Source organism: Nomascus leucogenys, chromosome 19 (genome assembly GCF_006542625.1).
Source record: "Nomascus leucogenys isolate Asia chromosome 19, Asia_NLE_v1, whole genome shotgun sequence".
NCBI lineage: Eukaryota > Metazoa > Chordata > Mammalia > Primates > Hylobatidae > Nomascus > Nomascus leucogenys.
The window spans coordinates 69839707-69847649 of NC_044399.1; positions in this window are offsets into that span (position 1 = coordinate 69839707).

Here is a 7943-nt window from a genome sequence, read left to right on the forward strand (position 1 = left end):
GAAACTCCATCTCAAAAAAAGAACCTGAGTTCCTGACTTCATTGTGCCATTAACCTTACCACACTCGGAGCCCACCCTGTTTCTGTGTCCTTCTTGCTAAAGACAATGTGAGTCAGGATTTCAATTATGTGCCACCAAAATCATCCTAACGGATACATCATCCAAAAAATGCCTTGTGGGACCTGACAAATCTATGCCCTGAAGGCAACCTGTCCAGGTCACATGGACACACAGGTTACTCTGTAAGTTCATTTCAAGCAAATAAGGGCAAGGCATTCTAGCATGGGAAATGACATGCCAGGGTGTCCTCAGTGAGTATTATTTGTACTTTTACTACACATCTGGTGGAAGTGTAAACTGGTGTTATCTTTTTGAAAAACAATTTGGCATTATGTTTTAAGGATCTTAAAAATGTTCAGACTGTTCGAACCAGTAATTCCACTTCTAGAAAACAGAGACACCAAGGTGTACATATAAGAATATTCATTCATCATTATTTATAACAGCAAAGAATGGTAAATATTTATTTAGTCCAATGAATGGGGACTTGTCATATAAATTATGGTATACCTTGAGGACATAAAATTAAACAGCAGTTGAAAATTGTTTTAAAATAATATGTAATGAGATGAGATTAAGAGAAAAAAGTTGATGAGAACTATAGGTACAATGTAATTCCGTTTATGTATGTGTGTGAGTGTAATTAAAAAAGAAAATGATTCTCTGGGTGACAGAATTTCAGTTGATTTCTATTTTCTTATTTATAATTTTGCTTGTTTTCTAATCTTCCGTAATGAACAAGCTTTATAGGAGAAATTAAAGGTTTAAAATTCCAGTTAAGACTGGGCGCTGTGGCCCACGCCTGTAATCCCAGCACTTTGGGAGGCCAAGGCGAGCAGATCATGAGGTCAGGAGATCGAGACCATCCTGGCTAACACGGTGAAACCCCGTCTCTACTAAAAATAGAAAAAATTAGCTGGGCGTGGTGGTGGGCGCCTGTAGTCCCAGCTACTTGGGAGGCTGAGGCAAGAGAATGGCGTGAACCTGGGAGGCGGAGCTCACAGCGAGCCATGATCACGCTACTGCACTCCAGCCTGGGTGACAGAGCAAGACTCCGCAAAAAAAAAGAACGAGATCATGTCTTCTGTGGGAACGTGGATGGAGCTGGAGGCCATTATCCTCAGCAAACTAACACAGGAACAGAAAACCAAATTCCGCATATTCTCACTTATAAGTGGGAGCTAAATACTTATGAATACCAAGAGAGGAACAACAAACAGTGCTGCCTACTTGAGGCTGGAGGGTGGGAGGAGGGAGCGGGGCAGAAAAGATAGCTTTTGGGCCCTGGGCTTAATACCTGGGTATTGAAATAAGCTATACAACAAACCCTCAAGACATGAATTTACCTATGTAACAAACCTTCACATGTACTGCCAAACCTAAAATAAAAGTTAAAAAAAATACACACACACTTTAAGATGCTGCTAGTGAGAGAATTTGGAGATTTATAGAGAATGTGAGTTACAGAGCATTCCAGTTGCTTCTCACTTGCCAGGCGTCTTTCTCTTCTCCTTTCTGAGGCCTGCCTTCCCTCACTTTGCTGTCAGCAGCTCTCTTGGCTCTTGCCCAGCCCCAGCTCTCAGAGTATTTCCTGTAGGTCCACAGCAGCAACTTTCCACAGAGCTGGAATACTCCTTTGTTTTCTTACTATTTTCCCTTGTCAGCAACTTAATACAATTTGACAAATGCATTACATACATTTGGATGTTTTGTTTTTCTGGGGGATTTTCTTTTTTCTTTTTTTTGGGAGGGAGGTGGGGGGCAGATGAGGTTTTGCCGTGTTGCCCAGGCTTGTGTTGAACTCCTGGCCTCAAGCTATCCTCTTGCCTCAGCCTCCCAAAGTGTTGGAATCACAGGCATGAGCCACTGGGCCCAGCTCTGTGCTGATTTTTCAGCTTTACATAAACAGTATATGTACATTTTCTTCTGCAGTCTGCTTTTCCCACTCAACATGACTTGTGAAATTCATGCGTATGGGTTGCATGTAACTGTAGTTCATCCATTTGTACTGGTGTGTGATATTTTATTATATGAAACTACCATTCGCAACAGACATTCGATTGCTTGCAGGTTTTTGCTATGACATTCTTGTCTCCTGGTGAACACGTGGGCAAGAGTTTTTCTAGGGCACATCCCTGGGGTGGATTTAGTGTGTCGTAGGGGTGTGTGCATCATCACATTTACTAAGTAATGATAAAATGTTTCCCGAAATGGCCTACTTATCCTTTGCGGTTCTCTCACCAGCAGAGCCTAAGTTTAGTTTCTATTGCTCACATCCTCAGCGACACTTGATACACTCGGACCTTACAAATGTTGCCTCGCTGATGGTGTGACGCGATAGATCACTTTGATTTCAGTGTGCACTGCCCTCCTTCCTAACGAGGCTGAGCGTCTTTACCAGTGTTTACTCCTCCGGGTGGAGCAGTCTGGTGTTTCCATTGAACTCAGGTACCTTTCTCTTTGGCTTCTTTTTCTGACCATTTTCCTTCATGCTTTTCAGGAAGTAGTCTTGGCTCTTAGAGGTGCTTAACGTGCCCAATACACACATTAATTCTCTTGGCAAGAATCTTGCCCTTGTTTGTTTATAACAATGCCAACAGCATGCTGGGGGACACTGTAGACTCTTCCAGTTTAGCCAAGGTGACACTTGTGGGGCACTCCTTTTTGAATAGTACCCATTCCCTTGATGTCTACAATATTGTCTTTTTTTTTTTTTTTCTTGAGACAGAGTCTCTCTGTGTCACCCAGGCTGGAGTGCTGTGGTGCAATCTCTGCTCACTGCAACTTCCACCTCCCAAGCTCAAGTGAACTTCCCACCTCAGCCTCCCGAGTAGCTGAGGCCACAGGTGTGCACCACCACACCAGGTTAATTTTTTTATTTTTGGTAGAGATGGGGTGGGTAGAGACAGGGTTTCGCCATGTTGCCCAGGCTGATCTCCAACTCCTGGGCTCAAGCAATCCGCCCACCTCGGCCTCCCAAAATGCTGGGATTATAGGCTGAGCCACTGCACCTGGCCTACAATACCACCTTTCTTATAGATTCGCATGTATGTGGCCAAAGGAACAGCTCCATGTTTTCTAAAAGGCCTGGAGAACATAGAGTGGGTGGCCCTCCTCTATCTATCCTTTTGTGTTTGTCATTTTGGTAAATTACTGGAAGATGACGCCTCTGGCTGATAAAAAGCAATTTAAATGCGCCACTTAAACTTTACGTTCCTGCCTTTACTTTTGCCATATTTCTTTCTTGCCAACTCATCAATGCATTTAAGATTTTTTAAAAATACATTTTATCTAACATTTTTTAGGTATTTCAGTAGGAAGGTCAGCCAGGTTATCTAGGTCCACTTCATACTAGAAATACAAGTTCAACTTCCTTTACTTTTTAGCAACTCAATAATGCATTAAAAAGTGTTTGCCAAACAAGGCAGGCAGCAAATAAAACACAATTTTTAAAATTATTTTAAAAATTATTGTCATACCACCGGGATCTAGTTATGATTCAGCAGGAGTTATCTATTCAACCATACTTTCAGAATCAGAATTTTCTACTATTTTTTAAATGATTACTGTATTTTCTCCTAGATATTTGCTCTGGATCCATTTTTTTTTTTCTATTGTTTCTTTCATAATTTACATATTTTCTCCCTTTTGTAAACTTGGAGATTTCCTCAAATTTTTCTTCTCGTTAATATGCATGATTTCTAGGAGAGTCAATTCTGCTTTTTGGTGTTTTTTTAACCCCAAATTCTTGTTCTATGGCTGCATCTTTTTCATACCATCTTTCATTTTCCAATAATAATGCTGACTGGAGTTGAAGTTCTTTCCTTTTTCCTGCATTAACTGTTTTGTAGGAACTAATTAGTTCAATTGTGTAGCTTGGACTAACCTACATATGTCCAATGTGTCTTTTCATTATCTGCACATTCACTACTAATTATTGGCATGGGTTGTCTCAGCAATTATTAGTTTTCAATTTCTCTAAGGGAGGTCCTACCCTGTGTAGGGCAGACTGCTAGTTGTCTATCAAAATCCATTCTCTCCTTCCTCCTGAGTTCCTGCATAATAATAGTCATAGCTGCATACATGGCAGCCCAGCTAGGGTACATTTCTAAGTCTCCTGCAATCATGTGTGACCATATGATCAAAGCCTTGCCAATGAAATATGAGCAATATGTGGCATTTCCAGTTATGGGTCTTAAGACATTGGACATAGCTCTTTCCCCTGCTTGCCAGCTGGGAGTCCTAAATGACAATGATCTTGCTTCAGCCACACAAATAACAACAGTGCTCTAGGGCAGGGGTTCCCAACCCCTGGCCACCATTCAGTAGTGGTCCATGGCCTGTTGGGAATCGGACTGCAAAGCACAAAGTGAGTGGCGGTCAAGTGAGCAAAGCTTCATCTGTATTTACAGCCGCTCCCCATTGCTCACATGCATTACCACCTGAGCTCCGCCTCCTGTCAGATCAGTGGTGGCCTTAGATTCTCATAGGAGCATGAACCCTATTGTGAACTGTGCATGCGAGGGATCTGGGTTGCACGCTCCTTATGAGAATCTAATGCCTGATGATCTGTCACTGTCTCACATCATCCCCAGATGGGACCATCTAGTTGCAGGAAAACAGGCTCAGGGCTCCCACTGATTCTACATTATGATGAGTTGTATAATTGTTTAATTACAATGTAATAATAATAGAAATAAAGTGCACAACAAATGTAATGTGCTTGAATCATCCCCAAACCATCCGCACCCCCGTCTGTGGAAAAATTGTCTTCCACAAAGCCTGTCCCTGCTGCCAAAAAGGCTGGGGACCGCTGCTCTAGGGGATAGCAGAGCAATGAGATGGAAGGAATCTGAGACTCTAAGTGACCACATAGAGCAGGACTGACTCCACTGCTCTGGACCATAACCAGGGAAATGAACTTTGTCTAAAAGTCAGTGTATCACTGGGTTTGTTATTAGCCTTCACCCTAACAAACTCCACTTCCAGGACCTTCCCCACTCCCAACCACAAAAGCTCTGAGAGTTCAGCCGGGCGCGGTGGCTCAAGCCTGTAATCCCAGCACTTTGGGAGGCCGAGGCGGGCGGATCACGAGGTCAGGAGATCGAGACCATCCTGGCTAACAGGGTGAAACCCCGTCTCTACTAAAAATACAAAAAATTAGCCGGGCGTGTTGGCGGGCGCCTGTAGTCCCAGCTACTCGGGAGGCTGAGGCAGGAGAATGGCGTGAACCCCGGGAGGCGGAGCTTGCAGTGAGCCGAGATCGCGCCACTGCACTCCAGCCTGGGGGACAGAGCAAGACTCCGTCTCAAAAAAAAAAAAAAAAACAAAAAAACAAACAAACAAAAAAAAAAAACAAAAGCTCTGAGAGTTCTTAGGAGACAAAGTCCCTGGTCAACCCCCCATCTACACCCTGTGAAACCTGAGCTTCAAGAAGGCTGCACCCACTTTCTCTGCAAGTGAGTTTTTATGAACTCTTAAAATCTTTCATTCCCCTGCCCCCAGCATATTCCCACGATGACCATGGGGGAAAAAAGTGGGGACTGCTTGACTGTGGGTTTTCTCTTCCTCCCCAGTCTCCTTGGTGGTCTTCAGATTTTAATGTGGATATAATATATACAGTTTTATTTTTTATTTATTTATTTTTTGAGATGGAGCCTCGCTCTGTCACCCAGGCTGGAGTGCAATGGCGTGATCTCGGCTCACTGCAACCTCCACCTCCCAGGTTCAAGGGATTCTCCTGCCTTAGCCTCCCAAGTAGCTGAGATTACAGGCATGTGCCACGACACCCAGCTAATTTTTTGTATTTTTAGTAGAGATGGGGTTTTGCCATGGTGGCCAGGCTGGTCTCAAACTCCTGATCTCAGGTGATCCATCCACCTCGGCCTCTCAAAGTGCTGGGATTATATGCATGAGTCACTGAGCCCAGCCAATATATAGTTTTAAAAATCAACGTTGTTTTACTCACCTCATAACATGATTAAGTCAGCATGATGCCTTTTTTGGATTGTGTTTAAAGAGCCGTTTCAGGAAATATTCTCCAGGCTGTGCTTCACGTCAAGAAAAATGTAGGGCATACTGACTGATGGATGGCAGTAGGCGGGAATCCAGGAGGTAATGAGGAGAATGAACTGGGTGTTCACTTTACCAACTATTAAAAACAGTAGCAAACCATCACCTACCAATGATGACAGTGTGCCATGAATCTGAGAGTTTGGTCAAACCATTGTTATATATTTGAGGTAAAAAATAGAAAAGCAAACATTTCCATACATGGGTAAACAGACAGGACTGGAAAAGCCCTCAAGCCTGGGGCTGCTCCTGTGCCAGTGTGTCTCCGGTTTCTCTGCTGGTGCATGCCAGAGAGTGGTCCTGTGGGGGGCTAAGGATCAAGCCGTCCTGACACAGCTGAGCGGGGCAACCCACATCTCCGGTCATTCATCTTCATCTTTTCTTCCTTTGCCACTCCCCTGGGGGCTAGAAGTTACTTAGGTAGAAGTAAAATGCAAACATTAGTACAAAACATTCTATGAATCCACATCCTATCATGTCTATAACTCAGGGCCAGATAGACATGCCTTCCTCTCAGAATCCAGTAAACTCTGTCCCTCAAACACCCACCTCGTACCTGCCATCACCACTTTCAGAATTGTACCTGCCATCACCACTACCCTGCACTGTGTGCCAGAGCTGAGAGCTGCGTGTGAGTCTCAAGGGAGGATATCCTCTTCCAGTTTCAGTTTGACTGAGTGCTTTTCAGTGTTTGTACCATGAATTTGGGGCCTTTTTAAATTTCATGTCTGTTATTTTCTTCCCTAGTATTGTTTTTCTTTGTCCATTTTAGTGAGCATTTAAATGGAAGTTTTATAAACGTGGTTTAATTTTCTTGCCAGTAGTCTATTTTTTTTCAATTTCAACTTTTTTTTTTTTTTTTTTTTTTTTCAGACAGAGCCTTGCTTTGTCACCCAGTCTAGAGTGCAGTGGCACGATCTTGGCTCACTGCAACCTCTGCCTTCCAAGTTCAAGTGATTCTCCTTCCTCCGCCTCCCAAGTAGCTGAGATTACAGGTGCCCGCCACCATGCCCGGCTAATGTTTTGTATGTTTTAGTAGAGACAGTGTTTCACCATGTTGGCCGGGCTGGTCTCGAACTCTTGGCCTCAAGTGATCTGCCTGCCTTGGCCTTCCAAGGTGCTGGGATTACAGTGTGAGCCACCACACCCAGCCTCAATTTCAACTTTTATTTTAGATACATGGCATACATGTGCAGGTTTGTTACGTGGGTATATTGCACCTAGGTAGTGAGCATAATACCATTAGGTAGTTCTTCAACCCGCGCCCCCCTCCCTCCCTCCCTCCCTCCCCACTCTGGGAGTCTGCAGTATCTGTTGTTCCCAAGTTCACGTGTGCTCAATGTTTACTCCCACTTAGGAGAACATGTAGTATGAGGTTTTCTGTTCCTGCACTAATGTGCTTAAGATTATAGCCTTCAGCTCCATCCATGTTGCTACAAAGGACATTATTTCATTCTTTTTCATGGCTGTGTGGTATTCCATGGTATATATGTACATTTTCTTTATCCAATCCACCCCTGATGGACATCTAAGTTGATTCTATGTCTTTGCTATTAAGAACAGTGTGGTAATGAACATATAAATGCATGTATCTTGTTGGAATAATGACCTACTTTCCTTTGGGTATATATCCAGTGAAGTGATTGCTGGGTGAAATGATAACTCTATTTCAAGTTTTATGAGAAATCTCTAAACTGCTTTCCACAGTGGCTGAACTTACATCCCCACTGACAGCTATATAAGCATTCCCTTTTCTCTGCAGCCTCTTCAGCATGTTGTTTTTTGACTTTTTAATAATAGTCATTCTGATA